Source organism: Oreochromis niloticus, linkage group LG6 (genome assembly GCF_001858045.2).
Source record: "Oreochromis niloticus isolate F11D_XX linkage group LG6, O_niloticus_UMD_NMBU, whole genome shotgun sequence".
Lineage (NCBI taxonomy): Eukaryota > Metazoa > Chordata > Actinopteri > Cichliformes > Cichlidae > Oreochromis > Oreochromis niloticus.
The window spans coordinates 7,795,735-7,821,491 of record NC_031971.2 but is presented as its reverse complement, the minus strand read 5'-3'; the positions used below and the strand labels follow the sequence as shown (position 1 = coordinate 7,821,491).

The 25,757-nt window shown below is 38.9% G+C and overlaps 1 protein-coding gene across 7 annotated transcripts in view; it reads right to left on the bottom strand.

Moving 5' to 3' along the window:
- LOC100709376 (protein phosphatase 1 regulatory subunit 29) overlaps positions 1–25,757 on the bottom strand; it is a 284,542-nt gene that overhangs the window by 51,495 nt on the left and 207,290 nt on the right. For all 7 annotated transcript variants that reach the window (XM_019360318.2, XM_025907996.1, XM_025907997.1 and 4 more), the window contains one exon: positions 14,761–14,809. The gene's annotated coding sequence lies outside the window, so the exon portion shown is untranslated. The remainder of the gene's footprint in view (positions 1–14,760; positions 14,810–25,757) is intronic.

Below are 25,757 nucleotides of genomic sequence, written 5' to 3'. Positions count from 1 at the left end.
AATAACTGACACACCTATTTTTGAGATGTCAGACATGGTGGAGTCAGACCTTCATATATTTAAAACTTGAGAACTGCCTGCGCACATTCAAATTAGTGTATATATAGTCAAAAAATTGCAAGAAATAGGAAAAATAAACCACCTACAGTAAGTTGCTGAGGACTCAAAATTGAAGAGCACTGTGAGGAATTACAATGCAATGCTCAGAAGTCAGCCAACAGATGCCAAAGAAAGCTCGCACGGGTTTCATAAAAAACTTGTCTAGAAGAGTGAGAGAAAGGTGGAGGAGATCTTATTCAGGATATTGCTTTCCTCTGCGAGTGCTCCAGTTTGAGGTTTCCAATCTCTCACCTGCAGTGAGCCGTTGAAAACTTTGAATAAGCTTGTCAGCTGATGTGTGTCAGAGGTTGCAATGAGTAAGTTTTGGGCATTGAAAACCTCCTCCTACAAATCAAAACCATGAGTACTGAGACAAGTGTGTTTTGAAATATTCTCCGTGGAGTTATTAATGTGTCAGGCTTTTTCTTTTTTGAAACCCTTACTTTTTACAGCTACACTTCAGGCAACATCATACAGCTCAGAAGGCGTCTCATTTCTGTTGACAGCTTAACGGTAAAGGAATACTACAAAAAAAACTAATTCTGAAATCTCTAGTTTAATTTTATTACCAGACCTGATTTCCTTATTTCCTAATAGTCAGCAGGGACGGGTGGATAATCAGATTTGAGATGACGGGTTTTGGTTTAATGAGGGTAAAATAAATGATTTGGCTCTTTGAAAGCGCAGCACTCTTGTCCTGTATACAGAGCACAAGTGTCTGCTAATGAGTGCCTCAGTCATTAACAAGCTCTCTAACAAACTGATGGGAGAAAGAAGTGGGTAAATCTAGTGCAGCTCTCTGATCAAATATGTATTTAGGAGGGAAGTTTGGCAAAAGGGAGCTGTGGACTTCTTACGACAGGTGACTTTTTACAATGTTACGGTTGTCTTTAAATCCTCGTGGGGCATTATATGATGCTCATTAACATTCAGAGAAATGAACACATGCCTTCATTTTTGACCATAAAGTCGAGTGCTTGACACTGTTGGGAGTAAACATGGTCACAAAACCAACACAATATGGGCAGTTATGATAAATGGGCAGTTATGATAAATAGCACTAACATTGACTCTCCAACAGAGAGCAACTTGGGGTTCAGTGTCTTGCTCTGCTATCCAGCTAGCAAATGAACCACCAGCCTTCTTTTTGCAGATGAGCTACTCGAGCTCCTGAGCTACAACCACCCAAGCATGGAAGCTGTAGTATGGAAACATTTCTCAGTTAATATTCTACTACTACAATCATCTTTGCAACTTGCAGATTTTTAAGGTGTCCTAAAATTTCAGATCAGGTTAATTCTTTTTTCTTTTTTTTAAACATAGTTTGCAAAATGCAGCACATAAATATTTTGAAATATAAATATGCTGTTGGGGTGAAATGAAACACAAGAAAACCTTTGTGTTTCATTTCAATGGAAGTTATGTAAAAATATTGAAATAATTGTGTGAGTCATCACATGAGGACATTTTTCTGTTCATGTCACAATGTCAGCAGTGCTACAACTAGAAGGTTATCGGTTTTAAGACTTACATTTTGCAACCTCTTACTGAAGCTTACTTTGAGAATTTGTCACAGCTGGGATAAATCTTTTAATTTCAATGCTGCACCATGTCTTGAACGTCTCCAGAGACTGATAATAAACTAATCGTTTGATTCAGTTGTGTTGACCCAGGGTGATATCTAAAACCTGCAGGACACCGACCCTTGAGGCCTGGAGTTCCCCACCCCTGGTATATAGGTTTGATTTCTATATATTCCCTGGAGTGTCCTTTTATCGTGTCTTAATCCTTTCCAATATGTCCTGTAAGTGTAGTGAATTGAACAATTCTTTGAATCTTGTATAAGCAAAGTATATTGTATATATCTTATTTATATACTTACTTTCTTGTGTTGGATATGACAAAGAGAACACACTTTAGCTCTCCTGTGTGGTAAAAAACTATGATAACTTATGAAACAACCTTTCAAATCCCCTGAGAATTGTTGTTTTCAACAGTCATTTTGGTCTCTGGGGATATTTTCTGAACATATGACATTTTGGAGAAACAAGGGTTTCACCCAGTAACAACAACATGTGAAAATGGACACTCCTGAGTTCAGTTATGTTGTTACATTTGTCTGCGACTGCCCACAACGCAGCTTTGTAGCAGTTATTTCCCACCTCAGTCACTTTTCAACTTCTCTGTCTCACCTTTATCAAAGTGGTAGAAGTGTGAAAAGCTTTGGAGTGTAACATGTTTTTCCTTAAATTTGAGTGTGCACCATCTGGGATACCCCTGCACAGACAACATGGCAGCCAAAACCTGTAGCAGCTTAAACTACACGTGTCTACCCGGGTTTGTTGGCTGCCCTTGAGAAAGTGAGTGGGAGGGAGAGGAAGAAAAGACAGATGGAGCGGGGAAACAAAGAAACCTATAACAAGACATAACGCAGGAGAATTTAACAGTTATTTCCTAGAGAAGCTTATGTGTAAGTTCAATGAGAAAGATCTATATTGAGTCGTCTGTCCACCTTCCCGGGTGTTCGCGCTGCTTTTTTTGCTCACAGATGAGCTCTGTGCAGCATGCAGCTTGATTGGAGAACACCAGAACCAGCAGATCTGCCACCAACAGCATAATGTTTGCCTGGAGAATAGCTCCAGACATTTGATGGAGTTAGATTTTATAACAGACTTTTCTGTTCCAATAATTAATTCACTCAAGCTTCAAATTTATTCTTAGGATAAATTAGATCCAAGTGGTACAGCCATGTTTACATCCAGTTTTTAGTAGAGCATCTTTGAACGCTGGAGTACAAAGATGGGCTTTGGTCTTTGGTAAAATCATGAGGCAGGAAATCTAGTCCGTTGCCTCATGCAATCACACTAGCTGTCTGTAGTACTTTTTAAAACTAATATTGAGAGGTTAAAGTCACCATAAAGGAAGGAAGTATTTTAGATCTGTGACATATTATGGAGTGTGTAAAGCAGTATAGTTAATCATTGAGAAAAAGTCAGTGGTAGGCTGTTGTTGTTGTAGTCTGTCACCAACTGCTGTGTCAGCAGAAACCTGATGATGTGTCAGCTTTTAAAGCAGCCCTGTATATAACATCTGAACTTTGCTTTTAACGATGGCTTTGTTTCACAAGCTGTCACTTTTAGAACTGAAAGTTTGAGCCAGGAAGTGAAATACTAACACAGGTAAATGTACACATGTTAGATGGAGGCATGCAGGAGTTATGACAACATAAACATCAAAATATATGTAATTTTATATTTGTGAATGTGATGTTATCCAATTTACAAAAAAAGATGTAAATTTTGGACTTTAAATTTCAACCATCCATGTGGAAAAGAGGAAACTGTTTTAATAAAGAGGGGGTGAGAAGCAGATCACGGTGCATTTGCATATGTTCTTTTTTACATTTTATTTAACATCTTTCAGATGTAATATCGCAGTATTTCTATTTCTTGCAGGGTGGATGAACCACAATGCTGTTTTTTCAGTTATTCATAGTCTTTACATGATTTGCTAAAGCTGTTTTGAAAGCCTGTCAAATCTGTTCTAAACTTTATTTGAACACATTATTCTTAAGACTTTGGAATTTGGAAACAATGAATAGACTGAAAAAAAACCTGCTCTCAAATTACCCAATTTTTCCAGATGAGGAGCATCTTTTTCCATAATGTGTCCATAATAGTCCCGAGGCTCCATGTGCCATAAATGCTAACTGTAAACAGAACTGCAAGTTTCCTCACTTTTGTGTTTTTCCCTTCATGCCTGCTTCTTCATTCTGCTCATCCGAACCTTTTCCTTCTCATATTTGAACTGAGTTTTGGATTTTTGGGTTTACGAGAAGTGCCCTCTACTTTCTGACATTTTAATCTGTTTCTCCCTGACTTTTTGCTACGCCTCCTTTCTTTCTTTATGCTACCCATCTGCCTTCACATCTTTTCCGGCTCTTGCCTTGCTCTTTCTACTCCTTTCTCTATCCATCCTCTTCTCTCTGTACTTTTTCATCATCCTATCATTGTCAGTTTCTTTTCACCCCATCGAACACTCCTTTCACTTTAATTGCTTGCCTAACAGCCTCTCTTTCTCTTTTCTTTCAGCCCTCACCCCCTTCCCTTTACCCATCCCTCTTTTTTTCCTCTCTTGGTATTTTACACAATGGCAACTGACATTTCTGGCTGATGCCTTCTTCTCCCTCTTGGCCTTTTTTTCCACGTTCTTTTTTTAAAGCTCCTTTTTTCAGTCAATCTCAGAAGCTGCTTGCTTTCTTCCATTATGTCCACCCTCCTGTTGAACTTCTCTTACCAAAGAAAAGTGTTCAAAACTCTTTGAACATGTAAAAGTTACTTCTCACTTCAAAGGTCCAAAGCAGAATGGGAATTATTAGCAACACTTCCACAATTAGCATAAATTTGCTTTACCTTTTCTCATGTCTCCATTGTTTTGAACACACTTGCATATTTTGAGCAACAACTACAAAAATATGCATCAATTCATAAAATATCTCTAATATTTATTAGAACATGTGATGATTTGACCAAATGAGTGACAGGTGTGTCAGAGGACAAAGCTTTATAAAGGCAATCATATACAACTCCCTCACACTGTCGCAATATTTATTTAGTTACAACATTTTGGTCCACGTGATATTTATCAGGTATATGGGCAACATGTGATGACATTAGTAGTGCCATGTTCGTTTATGTCTTTGCCCTGACAAGTACCTCAATTATTCGTAGCATAAATTCACAGAGGTGAAACCCTCTTCAGAGATGTTGGTCCACTGTGCTCAAATGGCCTTCAGAACCATCACATGTCCATCTAACAGGACCTTTGGGATGTGTCGTGCCTATCATGTCAAAATGGACCAAGTTTTCTAAGGAATGTTTCCAGCTTTTGAATCTATACAACAAGTAATTAAAGGTCAATGGACTGGTTCTTATCCAGTGCTTTCCTACCTGACAATGCCTCTTTCACTCAGGCACTTTTTTTCCTACCAGTCACACTCCAGTGTACACATTGGGGAGCAACGTGAGGTTCACTGTTCTTCTCAGTGATACTGAGGCATGCAGACTGGAACAGCCAGGGATTGAACCACCAACCTTTCAATTACTAGATAAGCGGCACTACCTCCTGAGCTACTGCTACTAAAGGCAGTTCTGAAAGCAAACTTGGGTTCAGAACAGCAATGTGTACTTTTAGTGTGTCTGAATTGAATATGGTCATCAATTAATATTTTGATATATCAAATAATTTTGCTCTTATAGCTATTTATATGTTCTCAGAATCTGAAACATAGTGAAGTTATATAGCTATAATTCAAGATCTGTCATCAATATGATTAAATGTAGTAATCCTGTATTGTATCACATGTTATAATCCAATCAGAAGTTCGAATTTACATTTCTTTTAAAATAACATAAACTCATATAAAAAACCAAACTGCAGGGCTCAAATTTCCAAAGCATTAGTGGGAAAACTGAGGCATGTTTACACAGTAAAACACCCCAAATCCTCCCAGCAATACTAGTGACACCGAATACATCTCCCACCTGACCGTGTCAAAACACGGTTCTTTAAGGCAACTGCCAAGCAATGCTTCCTCTCCTCTAGCCCATGTCGCTCATGGCGACTGTTTCTAGAACAGGAATACGATTTGTACCAAAGTAGGGCGTGTGTGTCTGCAGGCAGCATTGCAGAAATAATGATAGAATACCCGGGACAGAAGGAAGGACTAAGGGAAAAAAGCGAATAAGGATCACATACTTGATTTAGTATCTTTCTGATTTCAGCAGCTTTTCTTTTATAAAGATTAACACTGACGAGATAGTGTAATTTCATTCAGTCAACTGGAAATGACATCTACAGGGGCATTTCCTTTTGACTGAATGAAATGGCACTATCTCGTCAGTGTCTTTTCAGATGCAAAGGCAGAGTATGGCTTTCTGATGTATACTTCTCTTTCCTCCTCAGTATTACTTTCAGATCTGCTTCAAGATTTAAGAGCTACTTCTATCCTATTTTTAAAAAATCCAGGAAATTGGAGGAACACTACATTGTCATATCACTCAGAGTTAAAGCTGTTAATTCATAAAAGTACTTACAGAAAATAACTCATTAAGAGCTTCAATGCATCTCAGCTGGGATCAAATGGGCAAAGCACAAATTTCTTCTGAATTCAAGCCTGAATTTGCCTTTTCAAGGATTTTCAGCTGCACCTTGCGGTCGTCTCTTCCTTGTAATGCAGAAGCTGAGCCAACATAAACTGACAAAACAAAGCAGAAATTAAAACACCAGAATGTATTTAAAATAACAGATTTAATCGGATTTGTTGCTCTTTTTTAACCCTCCGAAGCTATGAGACAGCAGGTTGGATATAAGGATAAGAAGATATACACGACACAGTTGCTTCTGTCTGATTTATTAATTACCTGCCAAGTGTGGAATATTTCATGTCTATAAGATGCATCTTTAAAACTTTTTAAGCCTTTTTTGTTTCTTTACATCTGAGGATTTCATGAAGGCTCCTTAATCTCATCCACTTGTTCTATATGATCGCAGCGCAAGATGTATTATATGGCTTCATAGCCTTCTCCTATTTCTATTTCTTATCAGCCCTAGAGGGAGAACTCGGATTAACAGCTCCTGTAGAGGAGAGGGTTGGTAGAAGGAGATGGCAGAAAATGTTAATACCTTGTAAAATGTGCAGTCTTATCTGGTTCCTACCTTTGTATCAGATCCAGTGTTTGTACTGTACTGTAGATGCATTGTGTTTATTCCGACAAGGTCAAGAGAGAATTAAGAGAGTGGTGATACATGAGTCCCACATATGTAAGTGGGGAACAAAAGACGACTAAGTGTTTGAACAATAAGAGTAATACGAATGTAGAAACAAAAAAAACTGTAGGGTAATTATGAATAAGACCACAACTGTCTGTGCGCCAACTGATGTCAAGATACCTCCAGTCTCCAAATAATATAACTGAGACAAAAGCCTTTTCTTTTCTTTTTTCCTTTCAGGGCATTACGCAGACTAACAGAGCTCATTGAATGTACAATGGATTCTTGCCAAGCACTGATAGACCTCCTGATAGGTCAAAAAAATAAGTACACTCAAGCTGAAGTACTTTGCAAATGCTTGGTGCAAGTGATTCATGGACACGACACACTGTCATTTCCAGTTCTTGTGCTTAAAAAAAAGAAAAAAAAATCACCATGCCAATTAGTTTGTAAATCATAAAATATGACTTTTTAACAAAACAAAACATGAAAAATCAAGATCAGTCAAAACTATTCTTACTGTCTGAGAAATGCTCAAACATTTCCAAAAGGACTTTTCTAAATTAATAATGCACTCTGATTCATAGATTTAAACAATTTTTAAGGTCACATTGGTTTTTACTGAAGTTGTTACATTTGGTTAAGGCCACATTAGACCCACCAACCAAGACCCTAAATGTAACTGGGAGCTGCTGAAGGTGCTTGTTAGGGATCGCTATAATTGGATCCAGCTGCACTACCTGAAAGAGTTGTTAGGATAGAGAAAGGTGGCGCGGCTGTGGGAGATGGCAGCGTTCGCTGATTGGTCAGCTACTTTGTTTCAGACTGAAATATAGAAAAACATGGATGGATAGGAGACCTGCTGACTCTTGTGATCCTTTGACTTTTCCTCTGGGACAAAATGAGGATGGCAAATTGATTTTTGAATCTTTTTAGTACTTTTACTTATAACCAAAACCAGCAACATTCCTGTCAGCCAGTACGCAGAAAAAACAAAGAATATGACAAATATCATCAAAGTTTCAGTGTTTTATCAACACATAAATATCATTCTGAGCTAGACATTGTTCATTTTACAAAACACACTGACTTTTACATTTCCAAATGACCATTAAAAGAACTGCTATTTAGAGAAGTGCATTGAATGCTTATTGAACAGCAATAAAGAAGAACTTTGCCTATTTAGCGCTGACGCTTTGTCTTTGGAAAAAAAAATTGTATCTTTATAATAATGTCAGACAAATACCAACCTAATAGAAGTGACCACCATGTAAGATTCTATTTAAAGGCTTAAGTAACTACTACAGTATCTAACCTTCGGAAAAACTGACAGAGATGGTCTTCGGACCTCAAACCTCGAAAAACATTGCCATGGCAACTGAGCTGAACTGCATAGCCAACCCGATGCTGCTCACAGCCATTTTTTTGAAAAGAGCTTGCATCTGCTTCCTGGTCACATCTTTGTGCATTTGTCAATAATGAATTTTAATTTAAACACAGTGAAAGGGAATTTTGTTTTTCTTGGTGACCACCTTGAACTGTTACTCTGTTTAGCAAATCTGGATCTTTATGGTTATTACAACCACCTGAAGACATCCTATTATTCAGAGAGATCTTATCAAGGCCATCTGTTGATTCTGGTTTGGCGCTCAATAGAGTGGGTGAGCTGGACAGTTTGCATTAAATTATCAGTCCAGCTGAATCACATATATCACAAAAGCACAGCCACCATTATGAAGTAGCTTTAGCTCAGGAGCTAGAATTCAGGAGATATCTGCTAACAGGAAGGTTAGTGGTTCATTTCCTGGTTGCTACAGTCTGTATGCCAAATATCCTTGGGCAAGATGTTAACCCCAAGTTAGTCTCTGACGCAACTATCAGAGTGTCAGTGCTTCACTGAGTGGATGGGTTAAATGCAGAGAGGAATTTCCCCACACGGACCAATAAAGTATACATTATTATCATTATTATTAGATAGCAAGCACTTAAGAAAAAAAAGGTGCTAATGTGAATGACACATGTTGTATAAAGCGGGTAAAGTTAAAAGAGCAATATAAAAACCCGATTCTTATATGGTTGACTAGATTTGCATTCAGAAGGATGGCGAAGTTGTTCTAGTTGCCCATCATCTTTTCTGTTTGTTCTGTTCTTAATCATGAACCTATAATTAAAAACAGTCATCTATGAGACATAACACCACAACACCACAGACATAACACCATCTGTGCAAGTGTGGAAAAAAACATCAGAAACATAGTTTCAAAAAGTAGAAATTGTGGCTTTTCTGGCACAACTACCCTTGAACACATACTCAAACGGAAACAACTGGAAAAAAGTCAGTTTTTTTGTTGTTGATTTTTTAGGAAAAGATAGAGTGACCTGTGTCTCATAGCAACAGGACATTTTACATTCATTGTGCCAGAGCCAGCTGTTAGAAATAGCTTTTCTTTCATCATATAATACAAAGTAAATCCTGTCAAATAAAAGTGCTATATTTAACTGACCTGGATCATACTAAGCCACGCCAGGCTAACTTTCAGAGTTGAACTCCTGCAGCTCTGAGAGCGATCGGCTCCGGATGCATCTCGTTAGGATGGCCCACTGGAGGCCTGTGCTACTTCAAACACCTCCATGCTGCTGCTGCTACTGCTGAGCCTGCTGCCTGCTCTCGGCTATAAATAGAACCCAATCTGCAACCCCACCTAATGAGCACGATCCACTTCAGACCAAACTATCAACTACCAGCCACTGTGTGTGTGTGGGTGTGTGTGTGCGTGTGTGAAAAGATACAGCTGACCATGCTGTTTTGATCATCGGTCAACTGCAAATCACAGCCCCGCCAAGGAACGTGTGTGTACGTGTGTGTGCATCAGACCCTTGCTGTCTTTTGTTGCTAAATATAGACAAAGCAATTTTCCGAGTTGCCTTGGCAGGATGATGGCTGCACGACTAGCAAATAGTCCTCCCTCTATCGGTCTTTCTGTCTCTCTTTCGCTGTCCTTTAAAATTCACATTCCCATTTTTTTTTTTCAGTTCTTCATCCTCTCTATCTCTATTTCTGTAATTAACCAAAAAACTGCTGACTTCTCATACCTCTAAATTAAAAGTGCATAAATGTGCATGTGTTTTTTATTATGTGATGCAATGTACTCACCTGATTACTGAGTTAACAGATTTAGTGTTTTTTCTCTTTAGAAGTTTCAAAACATGTGTTAGACATATCCACCCACACACACATGCACATGAATATCTTGCAGTCCTTTTTATATGTTTACTTGTAACCACTTTTTAAAAGATATCCATCACACAAAAGCACGTACACACACACACACTTAAAATGACTGATAGCTCATTAGTGAACGACTCAAAAAAATAATGGAAACCCCCAGTGCTACATCTCAGCCTAACAGTACGCTTACCTATGAGTTCAGGGTCATTAAGATTCACTTGTCTGAGATTTTTACTAGATGCACCTAAATCAATCCTTATCGACTCGTTCTTGAGTTCACTTTAAGAAGACTTTCAGAAAACTTGACAGGTCGAGGTCACTGAGATCCGAACTTGTCTTTTTTAGTAGAAAAACCTGCTGTATCAATTCCTACATCCTACATCTCTCCATTTTCAAGTTACCAAGTAATTCATTCACAAACTTCGGTTTCCATGCTGCCCATTCGACTGCCCACCCACCACCTGGTGTTGGCGGAAAGCCAATACCCCTTCATCCTTTTACAGCTGAGGCATGAAAACTTTTTGAAAGCCTAACTGCTATTAGCAAGAATGAGCAGGACTTGGTAGAAACAAAAGTCCTGCCTGCCCTGGGATGTACCATGTTTGTTGCCAACTCAGACAGCTCTTTTGAAATAATATGTATATTAAAACCAGATCGAACTGTGAGCAGAAGCCAAATGGCAATGAATCATTTTAACACCATTTTCACTATCATTTAATAGTATAAATGCAAAGATATAAGAAGAATGGCAGCATCAAAACCACTGTATTTCCTAACCCTTTTGTTCACGAACAATGGTTTTGAAACATTAAGTACCCGAGGCACGTTGAAAGGTAGATCAAAACTTAAAGGCACACCTCTTTTCATATTTGTACAGAATAACCTCTGTGCCTGTGTCTAACATGTCATGCTTTCGGATTGCGTATGTTGATTGTACTGTCAGATAACCTAGCACTGCAACTGCAATTTTTTTAAAGAGCCACTATTTGAGTTTCCTTCTGCTTTGCAATAAACCTTACCAACATATAACTCGCCTCATCGCCTTATCAGACATCTTCACGCCATCCGACAAGCAGGCTTGTTGCTTCTGGTTCAGATCCAGGCTCTTTTGAAGTGTCTCTCAGAAGGGATGTTTGGTTTCCAAGTGCCTCTTCAACTTGCTTGGTACTAGGATGGCATTAGCCAACTTCCCCTGACAGATGATGTGTGTGGATAAGGGCCAGCAAAACAGGTAGGTTTTGTGAGAGTGTCTCACAGTTTTTAGTGGCCTGAATCATGCTCTAGTAATTTACTCCATGGCATGGGGACTTGATGGGCAGACCCAGGACACACTGGAGAGATTATATCTCTCGGCTGGCCTGGGAATGCCTTGGTGTTCCCCAAGACAAGCTGGAGGAGGTGGCCGGGGAGAGGGAGGTCTGGGCTTCTCTGCTTAGGCTGCTGCCCCCGCGCCCCGGCCCCGGATAAGAAGAAGAAGATGGATGGATGGGCAATTTACTCCATGTGGCAGTTGAGCAAACAGACTGAAGACAGATTTTTTTAAGGTTGTTTTAAAGGCATAGAACTCACCTCTGTATTGGGAAATGTGGACATATATATAAAATGTATTCATAACTTTTTAGTGAATTATCATGCAGGGTTGAAACTAAATCTACACCAGCATGCTTCTTCATACTATTTGGGAACCACTGCTCTCAGATAATGTTTTAATTTTATAACATCTGATCACTGTCCTTTTTAGTGTGACTGTTGTTTCAAGCCTGCCCTAATTAGTGCATTGTACACCATTCACCATGGATCAATGGTACTTTCCTCCTACTGCAAGTGACACACTGGGGAAATCTCCACGTATCTGTCAGTGGGAAATGTGACACGACAGAAGACGTGCCACCCCTCATGACAGACGCTGTCATTGCTTCAAATGGAAAGAAACGTACAGAGATCAGTGTATAAAGCAACTCATTCCAAAATGCTGCACATCTATTACTGGCAGGGCAGAGGGTCATTACACCTATTTGCATAGCAGCTTTTGACATTTAAAGTGGGAATCTGTGTGATTCCTGCTTCTTTCACTTTGGCAGCATTGTGCCTAACTCCCCAAGGATCACTTGTCAGTCAAATATTTTGTCCTTTTATGCCTTGTCTTTTGAACTCAGTTTCTCTGCAAGAACTTTTCTCTGCTTTAGCGGCTGTCATATCCATGAACCTTTTTTCTTTGTCTATGATTGTGTAGGTGTCATTCAGTCCACTGCTTTCACTGCTTTGTACTGTACCAAATCTGAAAGAAACCACTGGGTATTTGCTCTGATATTGTACCATTAACTCAATATCTAAATATTTAATATCCATTAGTGGATAATGTCTGAGGAACAAGTTCACTAGTTATTAAATACCACATAACACCAAACAAGACCTGCGATTTTGAACATGTTCTGACCCAGTCAATTATCCATCACAATACTGTATGCGTTCTAATACATATTCACACCAGATTCATCAGTTACCAAGTAGGCACTCATTTTTTCATATTTTATGGCAATGGATGCCCAGTTGTCATAAAATAGCATAACACCCCCTTCAGGCCAGTTTGCTTGGTTTCCCAGGTTAAGCGTCTTAGGGTTACCATAGTGTCAGCAAAGCACTTCTGCAAACCTTGTGGAGTCTGTTTCAGACATAAAGGACTCATGTTTAGAACGTGAGGTACAGTACACAGGATGTTTAAGTGTGGTGTCTATGGTTTCTGAGCAAGCAGGCTTGATGGCTGCGGGTTGAAAAATTACTTTTCCTGCCTCCGTATTTGTTTTACACTCGATGGGAGGTGGTATGAGATAAATGTTTTTGTATACAACGGTTTTTGCCTTTGCTTCAGTTCATTTCAAATGAACTTTGGTCCAGAGAAGATGGAGGCATTTCTGTTCACATGTGGCTTTGTGATTTCCATGACCTGTTTTAATGCAGCGTTGCACAGGGACTCGAAGACAAGAAGCATCCAATATTAATTTCTGTCCCTTTCGCACAGAGATTTCTCCAGATTCTCAGAATATTTTGATGATATTTTGTACTGAAGATGATGAAATTATATAAAAGTCTTCCCAATTCTTATGTTGACAAACTTTATTCAGAAAGAGATTCCTCAGTTTTTTGCAAACTGATGAACCACTGCTCACCTTTTACGAGCTTAAAAAATGAAATTCAAAATGTGGTAATATTGCATTATATTATGATAGTGACAGTGTTTCAAAAATTTCAACATTTTTTCAATTCTGAAACAATATTTTTTGGAGTTAGAGTCATACTTGGTTGTAGCTACTGAGAACTTAACTGCATATGTGATTTGATTTAGTCTCTTAAAATCAGCTTTTAGAAAATAAAAAACAGCATGTGCACCCCCCTCCTTTATACATGCATGCAAACAGTGAAGTGTATGTTTTGTAGATATCCTACAATTGAAATAAATATCCCATAATTGTTTAAATGTGTCCCACAAGTGTACTGAAAGGGCATAAATACTGTTTATATTGCAGGAAGCTCAAGCAGTGCAAGGTTCCTGAATGCTAATCTCGTAATTAAAGAATGCAACGTCCTAATGTTGCAGATTGATCTTGTTATAAGTGAGGAGACTCACTTATCACACTCCAACCTAGAAGCTGCAGAAAAGAATTGTGTTTGTTTTCAGCACTGACTGAGGTCTGGCATCAGTGAAGCGTGCAGAATCTGTGACATTTGCACAACATAGACAGTTATTTAGGGATTCAGTTGAGGGCAAGTCAGAGCTTTAAAATAAAATAAAGTAAAACACGTGCTGCCAGTTGACATTAATATTACAGTTTACATTATAGACAAGAGAATACCGCTAAGGAAGAATGAGCTGGCCACACCCACAGTAAATGTATAATGTTAGGTTCTACACATAAAATCCAAGACTTAGCAATGTCATACTGGACACTGTAGAAGGAACTGAGGGTGATTAGTTCTTTATTTTTAAGTTGCCATGTTTTCACAGTTTTAGTTGGATAAATATTCAAAAACCATTTTCTTAGAAAATGACCTTTTTCTAAAGAAGATTAGTGTTTTTCCCCTTTCAAATTAAATACAATAAAATATGAAAATGTAAATATTTTAAATTAAAAATGACTAATGAAAACAAAGTCAGTAAGTTAAAATCCTTTTCAATCCTTTTCACTTGTGAAGTCATTGCAGGTGTGATGAGTTTATTCCTCTGCCTTAAACTGGTACTGTGCGTAAACAAAACTATCCAACAGAAACGGAATTTACATGAACGAGGAGTGAGGAAACGTGTTCAAATATGAAAAATGTTGGAAACCTGCACTGCCTGTAAGCACATTAATAATATCATCAGACAGACAGAATGACCACCGTCAGAGCAAGCAGCAGCCCTGTGGTTTTGGTGAAGGGCATGCTGACAGAGATAAACACTGTGGCTATGTAGTGACATGACCTGCAAGCAAGCAGGATGGTCACTTTACCCATATGAATAAACTTCTCTCTGTACCAGTTAATGTGCACCACAGAAGCACAATGTCACCCCCGAAGCCATGCAATGTATCTCTTATGCTGGACAAGTCCTTGAGTGTGTGTAGGTGTGTGTCACCTTCATGCACAGTCTATGTTGCAGAGCACAAGACAATGGGAATAATTACCTCAAATTTGATGTTCTCAGATCATGTGCCAGTTGTCAGCAATGAAAGCCTGCAATAAACAGAAAAGACAAAAAAACATAAGCTGAATCAACCATCAGTGTCATCCGCATGAGAAGGGGCAGGTCCCTGCCTGCCACACAACAGAGACTGGGATAATTAGAAGAGCGAGTTACTGATTGGTGCATTTGTCTACATCAAAGAGAGCTAAGTACCAAATGAAGCAGCTGGGCAGGCTTTACATGGAGGAACAAAACAGACACAATAATGGAGATATTGCATGGAAAAAAAAATGGTGACGAGCAAATAACCTCATATCAGATTCAGCTCACATGTGAATTGGCAGCTTAATCGTGGTCTGTGTCACTTTGCAAAACACCACAATGTTTATCATCGGGTGCATGTCGATATATGCTTCAAAACTTGAGAGGGCTCGTGTGGAAAAGTGGTTACAAAATGGCAATGTTCCATGAAGGATAGTGGTCAGTCTGGGAGGCATCCTGGGAAGCTGTGAGAAGAAGGGTGTCTGTGATTTTGACTTGTTACTTTCCTAAACAAGCACCATCTGACTTCTCAGTGTGAGGCTGCTGCAGCAATGAGCAGCTCCCTGGTGGGAATCAATGTAATGGGAACAGCGTGACACGGTGCATGAGGGGAAAAAACTGTACATGATTTGGGATAAGGGAGACGGGTGAGGTAAGTAAAAAATGGTTCTTTAAGAATAATGCAGAATTTGCTCTTTGAGATGTTGGTTGCAAAGTGTAAAAATGGACCCAATGCTGTGACATCGGGTTGGCTGCCCAGAGTGCTGATTCAAAGACAAGGGACCTAATATGAAATAGTTTTAGTTTAGTGTTTTGAGGACCATCTTTAAAAAAAAAAAATCTATTTCCTTCTTTTGTTTTCCTCCTAGAATCTGATCCTTTCTTCTGTTTATACAGTGATATCAGTCCAAAAGTATCAGATAAAAATGTAGGCAACTCGAGGGGCAGGAAAAAAGAAGGAGTTAAGAAAATTAAGCCAACCTGGAAGTGACAAATACTGCATTATGTCTAGGTGCCACCTAAGTCTGGTTCCAGATGGAAGTCCAATCCACATAAACTCCAGTGTTAAAATGGCAAAATTTGCATGATTAAAAAGCATATTTACAGCCTGCTACTGAGACCAAAACAGTTGTTGAAGATTGATTTGGACATCAAGGTGGCTACGTCCACGTTTTACACTGTCTATGAACAGACCCAAGGATCCATTCGCACTGACTTTTAGGTTGGGGGAGGGCTAAAATGTTAGAGTTCATAGTTAGGAGCAAGGCTTGCATACTGTAGTTTATGAACTGCCCGTGTTAAAAAGCCTGATGGTCACTGTCCTCTTTAGATGGGAGCAAACCGCTGAATAGTCTTACACTTTTCCTGACGCTGTCTTAAATGAACTTGGGGCCCAGAGAAAAATCATCAAACAAGTGTTTTTATATTTTTTATGCCTCTGCTCCAACTTTTCTAAAACATGTTGCATGTATTACATTCAGAAATATTTCTAATTATTTCTAATAACATATTTAAACTGTTCTCTGTGAAATAAGGCTTATCTTTGTGTAAATTACGTGATATCCAAATCAATGCATTCAATGTGAAAGCACCCCAACTTCTCTAATCACAGTGTTTTAATTCTATACAACCCTGTACAGTTTTTTTCTTCCTTCTTTATCAGTTCTTTGGTTAAAATAATTCATGGTTAAACTGTTCTTTTACAACTCTAATACATATACTCAAGCTGAATGGAAAATGCAGAAGGTTTATAGGAAAAATATCCCATAACCAAAGCTATATATACTAAAGCTACAGATAGTACAAAAGAATATACCCAGTTTTTGTTTTGTTTAATGAACTTAATGAACAGAACAAAACATCCACCAACTTCCTACCAGAGTTACTGTATATCAAATTTTTGACCTGAATGTCAGATAAATATATTTTCGTTTCCTGTGTTTATTTGCTTTTGTTCCAAATGTGGACATAGTCCCTCAATTTTTTTGTCCTTTAGGCGTTCTGTTTCAGGGCAGCACTTATCAGTGTGGGATGCTGGGAGTGGATGAGTCCATACTGGAATCATTGATCAGCCATCAATCAGACATCTGTCAGGTTATCCATCAACTAAACAGAGGGGAAGTCAATGCTGAGTTCATTTGTCTTCACTGGACTTGTAGGTGAAGTCAACATGGCAGCAATTTGAAGAGACATAAGATGAATGAAGGTGAATGGAGCCACACATACACACACACACACACACACACACACACACACACACACACACAAACACACACACACACACACACACACACACCATCCTATTATCCAGACAAAACAACTGTAATACCTGCTGTAGTAGTGCCTATATTGGCAGGTAATCTGTAACAATTACTGTCATCGCGTTTTGACCTTGATAAAGATATTTGTGTCACAAGAATGTGAGACGTGTGTGTCTGGGTGTGCATGTGTACCGGGTACTTTTATCCCTAGAGGGACAAAAGTAAGCCCATTTAGACTTTCAGAGTGAAAAGAGTTGTGACGACATCTTTAAATTGCTGTTTAAGGTGTGTGACTTGATTTTAGAGAAAAGGATGATGTTACATTGATACACTGGTGCTTTCATGCAGGTTCCTGGTTAATAGCTTCTGATCAGCTGGATGCTTTCTGTGTGTAATGAGCACATTCTCCCCTCCTCTCGCACTCATCACATGGCTAACTCATCTCTGTGTTAGCCCTGTGATGAACTGGTGATCTATCTGTGGTGTACCTGATCTTTTCCCAAAATCAGATGAGATGTGCTCAGATCCACTGTGACTATGAACTGGGTAAGTGGTTGAGAAATTTGATGGACACCTGAATAAAATTTGGTTAAGCTTAGGAACTGTGTGAATGTCATCAGTATTGAAGATTACATGAAAAATACCAATAATAATGTTTATTTTCTACCCTCCGACTCTATGAAAGAAGTTTTCAACAATCAGTGGTACACAGATTAGTATCCTGATCCTGGTCTCATGTGTTAGTTAAATAAAGTGTTTCTCCAGCCTAAAGAATGCCGTTATTTGAGGGAGACATAACAGTCCAGACCTGAAAACCCCTCAAAATGAGTACTTTGATGTGATGTGAATGTTGTTTAAGGAGTGGACATGCTGCAAATAGACAACAGGATTTTGGTCCTCACCTCTTTACAGAGCCTCGCTAAATCCTTTAGGTTTCTTGGCTGCCATTTGGCAACTCAAAGCTTCAGCTCCCTCCACAGATTTTCTACAGGATTTGGGGTGGACATTGGCTAAGCTACTCCATGACCTTCATGTGCTTCTTCTTCAGGCATTTCTTTGTCGCCTTGGCATTATGTTTTAGGTCATTTTCAGGCTGGAAGACCCATCCATGATACACCTTCATTCTTCCGGCTGAGGGACGGAGGCTCTGGTCCTCAGATTTTGTGGTACATGGACTCCTCAATGTGATGAGGTCTTCCTGTACCCCAGAGCAAGAAAAGAAAAACAGCCTAAAGAAAAACGTTTCCACCTCTGTGCTTGACTTTGGGGGGTTTTCTTCAGGTCATTTTCAACATTTCTCTTCCTCCAAACATGACAGTCGTTAATGCCAGAGCTAAACGAGCTAGATGGTGGTTTCATCCAACCACAGCAATTTCTCCCAAATCTTCTCTGAATCATTTAGATTTTTACTGGTGAACTTAAGACAGGCCTGTACATGTGCCTTATTGAACAAGGGAACCTTGCATTGCAAGATGTCAGTCTATAACAACATCATGTGTTACCAATGGTGTTCTTGGTGACTGTCTTCAGATCATTAACAAACTCCTTTTGTGTAGTTTTGAGCTAATCCACCACCTTTCTCATGATCATCCTCACCCCTTGAGACAAGATCTTGCATTGAGTTCCAGCATGAAGGCTATTGATGGTCATTTTATATTGCTTCCACCTACAAATAGCATTTGTCACCTTCTCACTAAGCTTCTTGTTGTTGGTCTTGTAGCCCATTGTGGAGGTCTACAGTCTCAGCACTGATGTCCTTTAACAGTGTGCTTATGAAGGCTTCTAAACTGATTTGCATGTCTTTGAGTGATATAACCTGCATATAATGTATTTTTCCTGGATTTTTGCTTGATTTCTCAATTACAATGAAGCTACCCTAAAAATTAGAGACCATTGGTTTCTTTGTACAAATTCAGCAGAGGATCAAGTATTTCCTTTACTGTATACAGTCATAGTAAACATAAACCATGTGTGCACGTGTGTGTGTCTGCTGGTGCATGTTTGCAGTCTATATTGTTGCAGGAGGTCATTCTCTAACCTGGTAGGTAGGCATGTTACACACAAAAAAAGTATATCCATAAGTGTTTTTTCTTGAGATGAATCTGAAGAGAAAAAACTGCCATAAAGTAGAAGTTGTTCCACAATGGATTCACCTAAAGAACTGCCAGCAGTTTCTCATGGGAGCAATATAACACCACACAGAGCCCCCTTGAAACATTCACACACTTGCAGTCTGTTGTAGCTAACCTCTGTGTTGGAGAGATGTACACAACAAAATGCTGCACTACTATTCTCAAGTAACTTTCTGCTGAAAGGAGACACAAAGATAATTTTCTCAGCAGGAGGGAAAACAAGTCAGACTGGTAGAGTGGCTCATCCTAGGCAATGCTTTAGATCATATCCTGTTATCCACAGTCCAACAGACACCCTGTTACTTCTTTCACACACACCACCTCTCAAGGTATTTCAGCAATCGAGTGTTTTCAAGAGCAATCATACCATCTGAGACAGCAGACAAAACATACACCTCCAACTCCCTAAATGGGTTCTGGTGGAGTTAGCTAAGAGACTTCTGGGTTTTCGTTGTTGCTGTTATCCAAAAGGACAACTGCGGGACCTTTGCTGAGTTTGTCTTCTCAAATGAGGAGATAGAGAACAGTGATGAGAATGTAAAATGGTTATTCAGTCAATACAAACAGTCCAAGTTGAACTGCAGAAAAGAGAGAAACATCTGAGGGATATATTACGAAGGAAGTTTGACATAGCCAGTTGTTCTTTCTTTAGCTGGCTTGAGAAATCCTAAAACCACAGTCAGAGAAAACAGCTATGATAATAGCAGTTACCAACTTTCTTCATTAAGCCCAGCTTTCCGCTTCAGGTTCTGTGCACGCCCACATAAAAAATGAGCATGCACAGGAAATTAATGCAGCAGAAAATCATGAATCTATTGATTTAGAATACAGAGTGATAAAATAAATATTTTAAACTGAGTTAATTATTCTAATGTTGCTGTTTATTTCTAACATGATATTAGAGCTCTGAAACTTTGAATTTGACACATTAACGTTACTGTCCTGCATAATAAACGAGACATGAAAGTCACTTTAGTTTGTTGTTCAAAGTGAAATGAATTTTATTGATTCAGTCTGCATTTTTAGCGGTAAATAAACAGATTGGTTTTATAATCTGGAGATACAATTCCAACATTGTAGAAGAGACTTAGCAGCAGAAAAGAATGACTTATATCAGTATTTATACATTTTCTCCATCACGCAATTAATATGTATACTATGACAACACAATTGACAGTATGCACTGCCAATCATTTGAGACTTGTTGCATGTTTGCCAAATGTTGGTCAAATGCAGATCAAATGTATTGACCCACCATTACCCTTAGGACTTGCTGTAAATAAAAGAATTAGTGAAAATGTGGAATTCCAACCCAATTTGAAACTCAAAGCCAGAACATAAGCTGCTCCTAAACCAGGTTATGTGTTCAGCATAAGATACCTCTGAGACTTAGCCAGGTAAAATAAGACCCACTTTCGTGTTTTATAGTACACCCTTCAATTCAATTTAATCCACTTCAGTTCAATTCTATTTTATTTATACAGCGCCAAATCACAACAACAGTTGCCTCAAGGCACTTTATTTGTGAGGTCACGACCCTACAGTATTACAGCAAAAACAGAGAAAACCCCGACAATCATATGAGACCCTATGAACAAGTGGGAAGGAAAAACTAGGGTGAGGGGAGGAAGACAGGACAAAGACATGCTGTGGAGGAGAGCCTGATATTAATAATAACTGATAATCGACTATAATCGAGTTCAAAAAGCAACACCGGGGAAATAAGTTGCAGTATGATAATAAAGAATAGTTGAATAAAGTTTAGGGAGATAAAAGTGTTTTTTTTCTTTAACTCTATATACAAATGCATCGGAGAGCTGTCACATTGTGTTGCATTATATTTTAAAGGTTCATAAGATATTTAAACAGAAGGCACTTCTATCAAATGCCTTTCCAAAGCATAAATATATTTAACTTTAAATTCCATCTTCTTTTAACTCTGCTGTTTCCAGTTTATTAGTGGGTGGTGATATTTGGACCTTGAATGGACACCGCGCCCACATTTGTTTGTGCTGTTAACAGATGTTGATGCAGACTTATGATCTAACTCTTTAACTCCTTGAGTGAAACATTTGCTAATTAACAGTTTAGCAAACACATTCATAAAATGGATTATGAATACTGTTTTAATAGATATTATAGATTGGCTTATTGAAGTTTTCTAAAATGTACTTTTAAAATATGGCAAATGAAATGGCTGTGACTGCAATACCATTGATTTACTAAATCAAGTTACATACAGGTCATTTTAAATCACAAAGAGGTCCTCATAGTTAAACAGTAATATCTGTCCTTGCCGTTTTCTTTCACACATGTGCCAGTGAAAGCATTTCATGATTTTTAATCTCTGTGGGTAAGTTTAATCAAGCTTGGAGACTAATATCCATCATCACTACAAACAGGAAAATAATGCCAACATGGTTCAAAGAAAATCTAAAATGCTGAGTGTTGTTATAGTAAAAAAAACGCACTTGAGCTACTCTTCTCATCCCACGGCTTACCAAACTGTTACAGGGCAACGCAAATGTAAATACTGAAAGCATATTGCAAAGTAATGTGAACTAAAAAAATGGTATCTGGAGTACTTCCTCAGCTGAAACAAAACAGAAAAAATGTAAATATATACAAAGAGTGAATTTTCCAGTGAGCGCACAAAAAACACATTACTGCAAGCAAAACCAATGTCGATGCTTCAGAAAAAGTGATAATGCTTGTTGCAGCAGCACAAACATAACATTGGTTAGAGGACGGTGAATTAAAAAAAGACCAGGGTGGCTTAAGTATGGCTAACTATACCGGTTAGACATTTTAAAGTAGCATATTTCGTTATATGAAGTGTGATCAAAGCATTCTGAGAAAAGGTTTATAGAAATCAAAATCCAGGCCTGAGTTAAAGTTGGCCAATGTCAACTTCAGCTATTTTTGATTTCTCACTAGAACTCCAGTTTTGTCTGGTTGCACTTGTGCTGCTACGATTGGCAGTAGATGTGCTCCGATCTGTCAATACTTCACCTTGATTTTTATTTTTGGAATGTAGGCAAAGTTGCAGACAGCCAAATCTGATAAATGATCCAGGTGGTGAGCAAAGATTACGTTGGTATTGCCAAAAAAACTGGCCAAACTGGCACAAGATACCACACTGACATGAACCAAAGTTCCGGCTGCCTCCTCTGAATGTTTTCCCTCGCCTCAGGATGTAAACACTGCATTGACAGACTTGCCCTGTGGAGAAATTCAAGGTACTCACAGGGAAGAATGTATAAAAAGTGATAAACACACTCCCAGTTTCACCTGATGCGATGCGTTCAGGCTTGGTAAAGTGAACGTTTCGGTAAACGGTAAACATTTCAACTGCAAACTCCTTAAAATTTCTAGGATCTGGATGTAATCCAGCTGTTATCAACGATGAGAGCAGTGAGTCTGAAACAAAAGTACATGCATGCTGTCTGCATTTGAGGTTCATGGAGAACTGCACAGAGCACAGTACATGCTCTTGGAATTAGATTTCCATGGCGCGATCTAAGACTAGTAGCACCTCTAGAAACTTGGTGCTGCTGTTTACTGAATGACACTAGCCACATTTAAATCAGGTAAGCTTAAGGAATATTTTGATTGTACTCAAAACTAATCAGAATTAACATACATTTTAAAAAAAGTTATAGCTCCTCTATCAGCATTCTCAAATCATTCAGTTTACAGCATGTTTGGTAAAACTGAGCCCTTTGAATACATTTTAAATAAGTTTTGAGTCAACTATATAATACCTCCCACAGAGCCAAACATCAGACAGAAACACCATATAACTCCTGCTGTGTCAGATTCATAAACTGCCAAACCCCCACTGAGCTAGGGGTTTGTTTCACCCTTCACCAAGGCACCAACACACGTAAATGCACACGATTTGCATTCATTTACTTTCACAAACCTTCCACTGACATTCATCTCACAACCTAAACCCAAGAAATACCATTAACAGATATCCAGTTCAGAAATGGCTTTTTAACTTGATGACTTTCCTAAATGTCTTTGCTTAAAAAGGAGGCCTAAACCTGGCAACACACAGAGTAGTGAAGTTTTCCCCTTTTTTGAATGCAGATAGTGTATATGGGAATCCTTTTTTTTCTTGTAGATTCAAAAAACAGAACAAAACAAAACAAAACAAAACAAGGTCTGCGAAAAGGAGCCTATTTGTTTACCTAAATCTTCCACATTATGTTCTGTTCTGTACAAGTCTGCTCAAAACTTCACGCAGTAATGTAACCCACTTTGCATTTGGCAGCGCCTCAAACATAACAGAAGTTCTGCACTCCAGCTTAAAAGAAAGTAAATAACTGGAAAGTACAGAACATCTTTGGATATAATGGACGTGATAAACAGCGGCTCACATTAATGAGATTTGTACTTAGAGGTCTTCGCTTCAGTCCATTAAAGGAGAAACATTGTCAAAACTAGACAACTGGAAAATGCTCAAGTTTAGACAAAATGTTTTTGCCGCGTAGCAACAGCAGCTCACAAACAACTCGCCCTCGCCGCGTTTGTGTAGGCTAAAAACGGATTCACCTTGTGGATCCAGAGAGTGAGAGGTTTGTGATGAGTCGGCCACATGGGTGGTGGTTGTGCTAACAAGAAGCCCTGACCTCACCATCCACTCCACCACCTCCCCAATATAGAATAAATGTGAGTGGTAGACTGGAACAGCATGGAGTCCTGGAGCCCTCCCAAAGAGCAAGCAGAAAGCAGAAAAGCTGAGACAGGTACAGAGTGAGTAAGGGCGCAGAGAAACAGCAAGGTAATGACTGTAATTCAACTTCACCTCCTGGGTAAGTGAGTGAGAATGAAAGTTTAAAGCTTGAATCAATGAGAGCAGGCCAGAGGGGGAGACCACAGGAGAACGAGGAGACTGAAGCAATTCAAGGGTCAATGAAAGAAAGAAACGGGGAGAGAGGAACGAGAACAGAGTGGCTTTAAACGCAGCGATATGACAAGAGCGAAAAGGAAGGATTGAAGCTGCAGATCCAGAGAGCTACCAGGCAGAGTGATGGATGCAAGTGACTTTTTTTTCTCAGGGGTTTAGCTGTCTGTTTCGCATGTAATTCACCACCTCCAACAATGCGCGCACACACACACGCTCTCATTCACCACTGTGATGATCACAGGCTCACACACGAGCTCAGCACACAAACATTAATCACTGCTGCAGTCTAGAAGGGGATCCAGTGGTGTATTTCCCTCAGGGTAGCAGTTCTTCTACTGTTTCAGCTCAGCACCCTCACTGGGTAAATGTAGTTTCTCACCCTGAGACACAAAAGCCGACTGTCTGAGGGTTTGTTTGGATGGCTGTGTGTCTTTATATCACCGTGCTCTGCAAAAGTACTGTGAATTGGAAATGTTCCCACTACAGTGAGAAATACATCAAACGATATTATGATCTGCCGAGATAACACAGGTTTATACTATATTTTTATTGTATTGTTTTAGAAAGACCTTGAAATGTATCATTTTAGCATGTATTATCTTTTATCATAGCTTTAGCACAGCTTAACAGCTTTAAAGCTGTAGCTGATCTGTAGATGATTGAGGTATAAATTTAGAGAAATAAGTATTTGCTTCAAAGGAACCAGACTTTCTTGTATCTTTTTTAACAGTTTTCAAGCCAAGACAGGTTTTTATGCCACTTAACACCAACTTACAAATCATTCAAACATAAAAATGCACTGAACTCGAGGGATGAACCAGTGTTGTATCTATACAAAACAACAACTTACCAAAGAACCAATTTCAAATCTTGGGGAACTTTGTTACTACAAGCCTGCCACAAAATAACATAATTTTTTAGTTGAATTTATGACAAATCCCAAAGATAAAACAGTTTTACAGACGTAAAGAGCAAAGGGCAATTAGCCATTTATGTGCACTGTGTCTTGATTGGCAGTGGATTCATTTTTCAGCACAACAACGATCCCAAACACAATACCAGTGCAGTAGCGGCATACCTGGATAGAAAACACACAATGGAACACTAGGATTGGTCTCCCTAGAGCCCAGATATCAACATTATTGAAGCACTGTGGTATTATCCTGACACAGAACAGAAGAAAAGGCAGCCAAAATCCAAAGCAGAGTTCAGGCTGTGCTGAAGAATAAAGGTGGACACACCAAATATTGCCTTTCAAGCTCATTAGACTTGTAAAAACTCCGGTTTTGCCTTACATACTGCATTTCTTGTGTCTTGAACCAATCTACAGCACAAACAATATAGAATCAGAAGCTGAATTACACTTTCAGCACTTGTGGTCTTGTGACAGTACAGACTAGGAAGGAGAGTGCAATTTCCTACAAAGGTGAGATTTGCAGATTCTTATTTTAACACTAAAGACAATTAGAAGGCCTTGCTATGAAGGGTGTAATATGCATGATTTGTTGGCTGATACAGAGGAGCAGCTACACTCCTACATGCCTAATGTTCCTACAGAACATTATAACCTGCCCTTCATTCCCTGCTTCATTCACAGGTTACAACCTCTGATACACAATGCTACAGAACACATTAGACAGCTCCGTCA